We start from the raw sequence: 12879 nt of genomic DNA, 5'->3' as shown, positions 1-12879 counted from the left end.
AATTCGAGTTAAATGCATAATTAATTATTTACTAATCCAAAAATCATGAAACCAATTTTTTTAGTCTTCTTACATGATGATCTATCTTCTAAAAATACATGAAATCTTGAAATAGTTATTGTAACGTGCAGGATTGAGTAAATGTGTTACAGATATATTAATTCATAACTAATCCATAACACCCCTAAAATTAGTAAAACCACTTTTATTAGTTTACTTAAACAATTATTTGTGTAGGAAAACTAATGGTAGATATGAAAAAGTTAAAATAACATGAGTTAATAAATGAGCTGAACATTTTTCTTTTTTTTTTCCAAACTTCCTCTCTATAAAATATGATGCAAAGGATATTATTTTTGAAAAACAAATTCACAGAAGGTCTTAGAATTGTCTTTAGTTTGTTTTAGAATTTTTTTTGATTTTTTTAATTTTTTTGAATTTTTAGCAGGTTTTTTCTATAAAGTCAAATTTTTAGGATTTTTTACAATAAAACAATTTCTGGAGAAAAAGTCAAAATCTAAGTGATAGGGTTTTGCATTTTTCGCTATTATTAAGGGAGTTCTTGCGATCGCTAGACTTCTAGCATCGTCAACAAGAGGCCCACGCAGGTGCACCAATAACTTGCCAGCATACAGAGCCCATATACTTCTCAAACAGCGCACTTGCAGCATGGCCTAGCTTCCACCTCTCTCGTGAGCCCATTGTACCTTTCTGGCCCAGCACCTCGCCTTTCCATGGGCCGAGCCATCGAGCAGCAGAAACAACTAGTCTGCGACACTCGACAGCCCAAAAAAACTCCCCAAAATCTTCTCGCCTCCGCCGAGCACTCCTTCCGCCCTGGCGCCCCGCCACCGACTCCTCCCCCAAGGACCGAATTGCACGGGAAGTAACGGGAAGGATAGACTAAGGAGGTGTTTGGTTCGGCTGCTCTACTCATGCAGGATGCGTGCGTGTAGCTAGACGGAGAGATTGACGTTTGGATGTTTGCATCGGTGGGAAAAGCTGCACCCGCTGGTGCAAATGCATCCGCCCAGCCAGGCCGGCGGGAAACGCTGGATTCGGCCGTTTCTCCCGGGGCTGGCCGGTGGGATGCAGTGGATTAGCACTAATGACGAATAATTAGCGAATGTTAGCTCACATTAGTACATTTTAAATTATATTAAAGTTTAATATGATAAATTAATTACTATAGAGTGCATTTATGCAAAATAACATCATGTTTAACACTTGTTTTTTTTATTTCAATCTCATGCAACATATACTTATGCGGGCAACCAAACACAATCTCTTCTCAGCCAGACTGAACACATGCAACCAACCAAACAAATGCTACTGCATCTTCCTAGTCTGTCTCAACTCAGCCTGCATGAGACATACTAGCCAGACTCAGCGCGTTCGAGCAACCAAACAGATCCTAAGGTAGTGTTTGATCCTGCATGTATTTAGTGATGATTAATGAGTATTAGTGAAAATTAAGAATAATTAGTTATGAATTAGTTACAATTAGATATTATTAGTTATAATTAAGTATTATTGTGGTTAATTAGCCGTGAATAGTGACATGTTAAATTATAAGTAATAGAAATTAGTAAAGATTAGTACTAATTAGAATAATTTGTTGATAATTATAATTATAAATTATCATATTATAAAGAAATTAAGCTATAAATAGATATAGTGTTTATCTTTTTAGTAACTAAATATATTCATATGTGTATCGCATACATCCAATCAAACACTATTATGTACTATTTTATATATCGAATTAAACATGGTGCTGGTAACATCTTACCTAGAATCATCATATCCATCCTATTTAACTTTGTATGATCAACCAAACACTACTAATTTCCCCTTTAGAACACTACATAATTTCCCCTTTAGTAAAAGGAAATGGTGCAGGACAGTAGCAGACAGTAGCACATGCAGAATGGACTTTATTTTAAACCACATTATTTAGGATCCTACTGTTTAATCATTGAAGTTCTTCTTCCCAAACAGATTGAAGCTGAAGCATTTCTGTACTAGGCAAGTAGCTCAAAGCGCTTGCTATATAAACCTCTACATTGGTTTGGATCCCTGAAGTATGTGAAAAAGAATTACCACAGGAATTAAACTTACATCTGGCTGTGGTGAGCATGGTGGATTTTGTGAGTATTGCATTTTCTATTTTTCGATATGAAGACCTTCCATAATCAATCAATGTCAATACGAATTTCATATATAGTGAATAGGTCACTTTATTTGAGAACCATTTGAGCTTGCTCCCTCATTACCAGCCGATTTGTTTTTTCATCTGAGCACATGCGGCACAATAATTCGATATATGAGCACGGAGAGTTCAGATTTCCATTTCTAAGCAAGATGCCCACGTCAGCCTATGTGACCGGAAGCCCAAGGAATTAAGTGGGCTGCTTGCTGCCGATTTCTAGAATAAACTACACGCACAGCCTTATTCCCTTTATTTTGTTTATTTTTCTATTTTCTTCTTAGTTAATATTTTCTTTATTTTTTCTCATCTCCAACATCTTCTCTTTAAGAGGAATTATGAAGGAAAAGTAGAGAGAATCCCGTCCTGAAGAGATGACCTTGAGAATCCTTTTGTGATAGAAATCGTGAAGGGAAATCGTTAAAATATTGAAGAAAACAAAAATCCTGTCGTGAAAGAATTCTAACCCTAAAGTAAAACCGTTAGAGATAGTCTAATAGCCTGCCGTTTGCCGATTCCCTTGAGGTTAGATCGATCGTTCACTTACTCGCACACCGAGGTTTTAGAACTCTTCAGTATATCTTTAACGTCTGATTATACACATATACATGTGTAGGATGTGAGTGCAACGTGTGAGTCACCTTTCTTCATCCTCGATGCCGGCAGCTGTTCCTCTGCCCTAATCCAAAGAACCTAGGATTTTTTTTATTTTTTTATTTCAGGTATCCACAATCAACGTATCTGCTATTAGAATCGGTGAACACTCGGCAATCTCCGATCAAGATCTTCTTGTCTTGAAAGCGTAGGAGCGTTGCTGTTGTACCAGAAGAAAAGCAACAGGTATGTAAGTGTTATACTATTCAGTTATCAATACTACCAATGCACATTAGCTAATTAGTTATATTGTATATAGTAGTTCGATTAGTCTCATGTTGAATTTCACGCGGTGCAGAACTTGGCTTGCAATAGGAATCGGAGCCGACACTCTTTACTGTTCATTTTTAAAGAAAATATTCAGACTCGTGGCATGATGGCTTCTCATGTGTATCGTTTCATACCGACGTGCGTGTAATTGATTCAGTGGTCGGGCACTCGTGTTGGGCTGGGCTGTGTACGTGATTGCTAGAAATCAACAGCAAGCGGCTCATTTAATTCCTTGGCCTTCCGGTCAAACAGGCTAACGTGGGCATCTTGCTTGGAAATGGAAATCTGAACTCTCCGTGCTCACGTATCGAATTATTGTGTTGCATGCTCAGATGAAAAAAAATCGAAAGTTCCAGTATTTACCCTGAGCAACCAAGATCTCATTTTTTTGTATTGCAAGGAGGGTCCCAATGATTTAACTGCAGTGCTCAAGACAAATTATATTTCACTGCAATGCTCATGTAAAATTATGATTATTTCCTAAAATGAACACAAAAAATCTTGCTTCCCAGTTCAAGCTCCTAACAATTACTTGTGCATATGGTTAGTTATAATTTTCTCCCGATATATAGCTGTATGCTGAACTACACTGCAACCTTCACCAGTGAGATTTAGCTGCAGCTTCCACTTACAATATGTATTACCCAGCTAATGCATAACCAGTGTTCTATCCTTATTAACTACCGGTTTCAGTTCTCCAATAATATTAGGTTTAAAATAGCTTCCATGATTCCCTTGTGCTAAAACAGTTGGGACTTGGGAAACTAGAGCTCTTAATCCTGCTTAGGTACTACCTTTAAACGTTCAGTAAAGTTTTGTAGGTACGAGCCTGCAAAATTATTAATTTCTCATAACTTAATATTTCTGCCATTAATTTTCAGTAGTATATTTTGTGTCCTGTGACAATTTCCACAAGTATTTAATACTACTTCTTAGATAAGACTGTCATGTGGATGTGGGGACGTTCGTATGGTTGGCGCCACAAGAGGGCACAGCTGCAGAGGTGTGAGTGGATAAAGATGTGATGCGTTTTGCATACCGTACTTTGGAGGTGACGGTTATTTAGATTTTTACCAATCATGAATAGAGATTTAGCAATAGGCTTTGTGTCTAATAATAAGCTCTTCCATTTAAACTATGTTGGTCTTTTTTAAAACTTTGTTTTATCCATATGACGGTTTGTGTGATATGATGTTTGGGTAGTTATATTGCTTTTTTAATAAGTTACGGTTATATATCCTGAGGGGGGCAGAGGCTGAGAATTTTTAATTATCTAGATGAAATATAATTCTCTTATTAAAAAAATAAGACCGAAGAAGTCCTCTGGATCAGAATGCTTGCAGTCAGCTTCAGTTAGAGTTTTGGTTTGTCAGCTAGGTGATAAGATTAGTTAAGTTGATTAGGTCGGTTTGCTAAGATTTGCATCTAAGCCTACTCTATATAAGGAGAGGCATAGTTAATGAATAAAACAAGCAAAGATTAGATGCTAATTATTTCCCTTGGTGCTCCACACCAACTCCACCATAGCTCTGGGGAGGCGAGGATACAAGCCTCGCCCTCCTATCTATCACAGCTACAATATCCGAAAACATCCACAAGTTCCAGTTCACAACATCTTGGTATCAAATTTAGTTGATACTGTGCCCATTGTCACCATGCTTGGGAGTCAATATGGGGATGGCGACGAGAGAAAGAAGACGTTGGTCATCATCCTAGAGAGGCTCACCAAACTCAATGTCATTGAGGGGCAACTCCATGACTTCGTCCAACAACAACGCGCGCACAACCTCACCATCATCCGGCTCAAGCTTAACTGTGACATCGCTCCCATAGGTCACGACGCAGGTGGTCAGCATCACGACCGCGACATGGAGGGCCACTTCGGCGAGCGTCCGCCATGTTTCCACAAGTTGGATTTTTCCAAGTAGGACGAACATGGGGACCCACTACCACACCTCAACCGGTGCGAACAATTCTTCCATAGCCAGCACATCATCAAGGAGGAGAAGGTCTGGATTGCGTCATGTCACCTACTTGACACTGCTCAGCAATGGTACATGCGCATTGAGCGCTAGGAGGGCACACCATCCTGGAATCACTTTGCCGAACTAGTCCATCTTCGTTTCGGGCCACCCCTTCGCGCCAAGCCGGTGGGCTGGCAGTGTGTCACCAGCTCCATTGCAGACTACTCCAAGCGCTTCCTCGAATTGATGACGCAAGCTGGCCCCTTCAATGAAAATCAACAGGTACAACTCTTTACTGTAGGCTTGCAGGAACAATGAGCCTTGACGGCCATGAGCTTGGCCCGATCGTTCTTGCACCGAGACCATCGCATCACGTGGACCGGAGTGGTCGGGCCACCAAGCTCACATCTCCAATCTCGCATAGGCCACGAGCTCATTGATGTCTTCACTGAGCCACATGGCCTTTCACCGCCTTGCTCGAGGGACCATAGAATCCACTTGCTTCGGAGGACAGCGCCAGTGGCGGTTCGACCCTATTGCTACCTAGCGTCGCACACGGATGAACTCGAGCGCCAATGCCGCATGATGGAAGTGCATGGCCTCATCTAGTGCAACTTGTCCGCGTTTTCTTCCCTGGTACTGCTTGTCAAGAAGGCAGACGACACATGGAGATTTTGTGTCTATTACCACGCTCTCAATGAACATTAATTATAAATTCCCTATTCTGATCTTCGACAAACTACACGGTGCCGTGTTCTTTGCCAAACTCGATTTGCGATCCGGCTATCACCAAGTGCGCATGCACCCTGATGACATTGCCAAGACAACATTCTCACCCATGATGATCTCTTTGAATTCCTTGTCATGCCATTCAGCTTGACGAACGCGCCGGTGACTGTTTTTGTGCCAATTCATTCTCATCTTCTTTTACGACATACTCATCTAGTACAACGACTCGTGGTCAGGTCGCCTTATGCACATCCGAGCCGTCCTCAATGTCATGCGGTCACACCAGCTGTTCCTCAAGCAATCCAAGTATACCTTCAGTGCCGATTCGGTCACCTACCTCGGCTTTAATCTTAACAAGTTCAGGATAAAAGAGGTTCAAGCTATCAGGATCCTTCTAAGCAAATGCTACAGCGCTCAACCTCAACCATTCATGCACAAGGCAGTTCCCAACCTTTGGTTAGTATCTACTGTTGTAACTTAAGACTTGCAATGTAATAATCAAATTATACATGACCATGTACTACGAACCATGTTGTATGTGTGTACGGTACGTGATATAATTATGGAACTTGCCGTTATATTTAACTATGCATTATTTATATATGATTCTATGAAAATTTTATATAACCTTATTTTATTTCAACCTATAGTCCAGCGATGAGGGCTATCGGGCGCGCCATCTTTCTAGTCAATCTCCGTTGACCAGGCGCAGATAGCAGCCTGGTTAATGCTGGTGAGTAACCAGCTAGATCAAATCTCAATCAGTTTTACAAGGAGCGGAGTGGGTTCTCTTCTCTCCTTTTTTTCTTTTTCTTTTTTCTTTTTTGCGAAGAAAGGAGTGTCGGTTCTCTTTTGGTACCGTTATTGACTTTATTGGCGCCATTCGACGTGCTAAAGCTAAAAAAAAATAGACCAGCTGATGGAGGCAGCCACGTATATGAGCTGTATGTTCGTACCCCCGAAAGCGTCTGGAAATTTCATTGCCATCAGCATTCTCTTGTCACCAATTTCGTAAATTTTAATTGCTCTACTGCTACACCATGTGACAGGCGATCTGTTTTTTTGTTGTTACATAATCCATGTGAGGATGCCCTGTGCCACTGTGAACATCTGGTCATTAATCTGAACTGTCAACTGACGTACAGGTGTTACTAACGCTAAAACGTACTTACAGTAGGTAAACATTCATGTGTCATGCTCTTTCTTTTCTTTTCCCTTCTGGGAAGGCACGTCTCATGCACATATGAACCATTGAAGGCTTGCTCTGCCACGTTATGATTTATTTGTATTGCATTTTTCCACTATTATACAACATTTTACTTGGACTATTGGAATCCAACGCTTCATAGAAAATTTCAAATGTTTGTCATTCACCATTCATAACCATATTTGAAACTTTTCCGGGGCATGGCAAGCGGGGTGTTCTCTATCATTTTCCTCTGTCCGTATATATATTCCCTCCCGGGCTTCTGAACACGCCTTGACGAAAACGAGCGGTGAACGCACTGCAGCGGGCCGGAGACGACGAGCGCGAGAGGGCGAGAGCAGAGGCAGCAGCATGGAGGCGGGCAGGAGCTGGAGCATCGACAGCTACCTCAACGAGCACTTCGACATCCCCACCAAGAACCTGCCTGTCATGCTTCGCGCGCATCGGACGGCTGCTGCTGCTCTCAGCTCATTTACGCGGGAGGAGACAGTTAAACGGGTGTTTTCGTTCGGTAAACAGTAGTTTATTGCCGGTTAATCTTCAGTTAGCAACTGAGTACTCTTGGTTACTTTTGCTTTGCTGATTCCCGGTGAGCTGTAACCGGACTGGGAAGGTTATAACCCAGCCGGGGAAGGCTTCTAAGGACTATTCCATTTTGTGTAAACCTGTAACAGAACAGTATATTCATGGTGAACAGTAGGGTTCTTCCCCAATTTCCCCCTTTCTCTCAAACTTGCTGCGAATTCTCTCGATTCTGTTCGATTGCTTGTCCGATCGCCTTGCGGTCTTGACACCGCCTGGTGAGGCCTGCCTCTGCTGGCGCCGCGTCGTCATCCTCGTTGTCCACAACCGCCACCGCCGCTTCCGCATGTTCTCCGGCCTCGACTCCCTCGACGACGCCCAACGTCGCAAGATCCTGGCACACGGCCCCCACCATTCCCCCCTTCCCCCACCGCCACGTTCCTGTTGAGATCGATACCTGCGCTGGTGCAGCCGCACAACTCGTATCGTACGTCGCTTTCGTCGAACCGTTGATAAATTACTTACGTGCGAGCAAGGGGATTTGAATCGCACCATTCAAGTGGTGCATTTGGGCTTTGTGAAATTGCTCGAAAACTTCCTCCGGATTAGTCTTGTGATGTGGATGTGTGCGTCTGCCTCCATCGGCCACTACTCGTGCTTCCTATTGGCGGCCATGACCTTGACATGTCTCAACCTCAAGTCGAATTCCCATCAGGCCATGTCAATGTGATAATGTCGGATGTCTCCTCCCGTCTGTACTGTCTTGTGGGATGGGGGCTTAGATTCCTGAGGCATCCCTTGCATGGCTAAGACTCTGTTTATTTTAGCTTGGGATTATAGATTCTAGCTTTACAATCCCAAATTGAAACAAACAGACAACTTCTTACCACAGATTATAACAATTCGCTTGTTGGATTGTGGTAATCCAACAATTCGATCTCCTCCAGCTTTTTCACAGATTATTCATAAAAATTACTCGCCCCTACCATTGCCCATTGAGCCGCCTCGCAGCTCTTTCGACATTGATGCCTCACTGTTGATTTCCATCGCCCCCAGTCGCCTCCCCGCCGGCCCGCTGTTGCTGGTCGCCATCGCCCACGCCACCGTGTCGCGCCTCCCCATCGCGTCGCCCCACCTCTCCCATCGTGCTGCCACCGCTCCTGTGCAGCCGTGTCACCACCGCCCCTGTGCGACCACCATCGGTCAGTGTCGCCTGCAGCGTTGCCCTCCCCACCTTGTCGCCAGATGTGGGAGACAGTCCCCGGAGTCACGTTCCTCTCCGTGGCCACCGAGGCCGACGAGTGCCGCAACTCCTTCAGGCTCTACAACGGCTGCGCCCGCCTCGTCCCGAACTGCCAGCACGTTCGACGAGAGAGGCACGCGTGAGCTACTTTGCTGTTTTGCGCTTGGCCGAGAGGAGCAAGGAGGAAGAAAGGAGTAGTTGCTGCTCCTTGCAGCCGAGAGAGAAAAAAAGAAGAGAACAGGAGCTGAGGGGAGGAGATAAGATGGAGGGCGCCAGGTTGTGGTTGGCCGGTGTGGGTTGCTGCATAGCTGTGGGGAGAAAAAATGGAGGAGAAAGAGAGCAGAGAGATTGATAGCATCAGGTGGGGAGAAAAATTGGAGGAGAAAGAGAGCAGAGAGGGCATTGCAGACTTTTAACATCTAAAAGCAACAATTCAACCCCTCTACAATCCAAGTTGCAAAATAGCTATCAACTTTTTGACCCTCAGTTTTTAACAATCTAGCGTTTTACAATCTACAATCTATAAGCTGTTTTTCACAATCCTCTAGCTGAAACAAACAGGCCTAAGTATTCAATACTCTTCTTTTCTGCATGCCTATTTTGGTCTAAGGTTCACATGTGACATGTGGTCTTAGACGACTCGGCACGACCACTTCTAGAGGAAAATTTCCAATGAAGGGTCACATGTTATTTCAGGGAAACTAATGGTCACTTGATATGAGCACATGATGTATGTGTGTTTTTTTTGGAACAGAATAGTATCATTCCATTAACCCGTGGACGAAGCCAAATTGCTCGCCACTAAAAACCGAACACAGTCCTAGATACCATCTACATCTAGATACCCACATCACGATTACATACATGCACTGCCAGAGCATGCGCCATCTTATTACACTCTCTAGGGCAATGCAAAATTGAAACATGTATAAAATGCATCTCTAACAAAGACTTGATCTCCAAAATAATCGATTGAGCAAGAGATAAATCAAACGCATTATTCTCCAACGCTAGCTTAAACATAGTTGCATATGTTTCTACCTCAACATGGCCCATATCTCTCTCCACAGCGGCACATATCTATAACAAGCATGCAAGTGCAAGAGCTTCTGCATGAAACGAGTCATGTATGTGCGGAAGACTGCCAGCACCAGCGTTAACCTTTAATCACATCACTCGTACTGTCCCTAATGACATAGCCACATCCACCGGATCGATCCACCTCCCGGAATGCACCCTTAGAATTGATTTTTAGAACACTCTCCCTTGGCAACGACCAACTCCTAGGTGATCTTGGTATAGCCACATTAGCTGCATTGTAAACTTTCGTAAACTCCACAACTTGTCTCCTAATAATATACACTAGCTCATCAGCTACTCTTCTTCGCTCACCTTCTCTAACCTTATTCCTCTCAGTCCACCATATCCACATGCAAAGAATAATTAGTTGCTTAGTTTCCTCTTGCCGATCCATAATATCTTTAATTACCTATTGTACATATTGATACGCCTGGAGTTAGTAGCATATTTCTTCAAGTTGCAAGGCAAACCAAACTGCTTTCACATGTTTGCACTTAAAAAAACAAATGAGCTCCATCTTTGATACACTGATGACACATAGGACATGTATTATCAATCTTCATCTTCCTCTTAGTCAACACAACCCGAAGAGCTAGTGTATTATGAGCCACACGCCAAAGAAAATGCTTTATCTCATTTGGAAATTTGACTCCCCATATCTTCCTCCATTGTTCTTCATCCAAAATTTGTCTTTTTTTCCTTAAAAAAAAATTGTTTGTTTGCTGTCGAAGCATCACCAGCTCGCCTATTTCTTCTCCATCGATCCCATTGTACCTTGTATGCCGATCTAACTGAGAATAGCCCCATTGTATCAAAGTGCCATGCTGGTGTATCTTGCAGTTCATCATGTGTTGGCAGTGTCAGAATCAACTCAACATCTTCAGGCCAGAAAGTTTGTCGTACTAGTTCCTCATCCCAGGAGCCCGTTCCTGGATCAATGAGTTCAACAACCCTTGTGATGAGATCAGATCCCCTAGGCGTAATTGACCTTCTTGTCCAATTCCTCAGCAATCACTGATCCTCCCATATACGCACACATTGTCCATCTCCTATCCTCCGTATTATTCCATCATTCAACAATTTAATCCCTTTTAGGATGCTTCTCCATGTATATGACATACCATGCATAGGTTCAGCCCGCATAACATCACCCCCTGGGAAATATTTTGCTCTCAAAATCTGATCACATAAATATTCCGGTTCTTGTAAAATCTGCCAACCTTGTTTGGCTAACATTGCAATATTGAAAGCATATATATCACGAAAGCCAGGCCCACCATTACATTTTGGTTGAGTAAGCTTCTCCCAACTCAACCAATGAATGATCCTTATCTTGCTGACTCCACCAATATCTGCAGATCATAGAACTTATTTGGTCACAAAGATCCTTAGATCAAAACATGCCATAGCATATGTAGGAATAACCTGTGCCACTGCTTTAATAAGAATCTTCTTTCCCGCCCTTGATAATAATTTTTCCTTCCAGCCCTGAATCATTTTTCATATCTCAAAGATTGTACACATGATGTGTTCATAGTTCACACATTGGAAAGAATTCTATTGCATTGCCTCAACCTGTATCATAAAAAAATTATAGTTCAAGTGGCATAAGTATTGGACTGCATGAGATGAGCCACTACTAGGCCACCACCTGAACTATCCATATTTAACTTACCAGAGGGTGTCACCATACAAAGGCACATCTTCTGAATGATTATGGGAAGGGGCAATTGATTACTGAACTCGAATTGCAAAAGACTCTGCTCAGTTATTTTTTGCTCGATAACGGGATCGTTCCAAGATTTATTTCTTTACCTTTGAGATGCTTTGCTTTTCTTACCCAGGGAAAAGTTCAGGTTGTAATTAATGTGCATAAGGCAGCGCTTCAATTTATCGATGGTGTGGTCTCATCAACTAATTCTATCTGGTTTGTTGCTCTTATTATCATCACTTTCCTGTGGCATTTCACCTTGATCACTTAACTATGCAGGTGTAAGACGACACCACCTATCCCATGAGCTTATCGAAGAAGGATTTTGTATCAGTCCAGATGAACTGGCAGCAATTACTGGCATTTGTTAAGATTCTACTATCTTCAAGACGCATGGCAGAATGAGTGGAATATCTAGGAAAATCAAAGCCTCGTTGGAGGATGGTGTCAAGGAAGCTGAAATAACAACCAGGCAGAAACTGTATGGCACTAACAAGCATGCTGAGAAGCCTCTAGAAGCTTCTGGATGTTTGTCTGGGATGCACTGCATGACTTGACACTGATTGTTCTTAGGTATCTATGATGGCCTTGGCATAATACTCAGCATTTTGTTGGTGGTACTGGTTACTGCATCCAGTGATTACAAGCAGTCACGGAAGTTCATGGAACTGGACCGTGAGAAGCAGAAGATATATGTCCTAGTCACTAGCAGAGATAGGAAAACCAAGGATCGGAGGTTCTGATTCATGATTTGGTTGTGGGTGACATCTTGCATCTTTCAATAGGTGATGTTGTTCCTGCAGATGGCTTGTTCATCTCTGGCTACTGCTTAGTCGTAGATGAATCTAGCCTGTCAGGTGAGAGTGAACCGCTTCATGTTTCCGAAGAAAAGCCCTTTCTTAATGCTGGGAGTAAAGTGGTAGATGGAACAGCCAAGATGCTTGTTACTGCCGTTGGTATGCGTACTGAGTGGGGCAAAATCACGGATAATCTTAATGAAGATCCCCGGATACGGTGTGGCCACAACCATAGAACCGATCGGGTTGGTGTTTGCTGTTCTCACATTTCTAGTACTTCTAGTGAGGTTCCTGGTTGACAAGGGAATGCGTGTTGGATTGTTAAATTGGTCAGCAAATGATGCATTAAGGCTTTCTTTGTTTGAGCTAGAGATTATGGATTGTGGTTTTTATAATTTTTAACTCAAACAAACAGGCAGCTTGTGGAATTAAATTGTAGCAATCTGACATTCAGATTCTAATAATCCAATGATCCATCTCCCACCCGTTGCCG

At 42.7% G+C, this 12879-nt stretch overlaps 1 pseudogene; it reads left to right on the top strand.

Annotated features, from left to right (window-relative positions):
- The first annotated feature begins 7384 nt into the window (after nucleotides 1-7384).
- Nucleotides 7385-12788, top strand: LOC133886465 (probable calcium-transporting ATPase 6, plasma membrane-type; annotated as a pseudogene).
- The last annotated feature ends 91 nt before the right edge of the window (nucleotides 12789-12879 follow it).

This window comes from Phragmites australis, chromosome 12, assembly GCF_958298935.1.
Source record: "Phragmites australis chromosome 12, lpPhrAust1.1, whole genome shotgun sequence".
In the NCBI taxonomy this organism is placed as follows: Eukaryota; Viridiplantae; Streptophyta; class Magnoliopsida; order Poales; family Poaceae; genus Phragmites; species Phragmites australis.
This window is presented reverse-complemented; position numbering and strand designations above follow the sequence as displayed.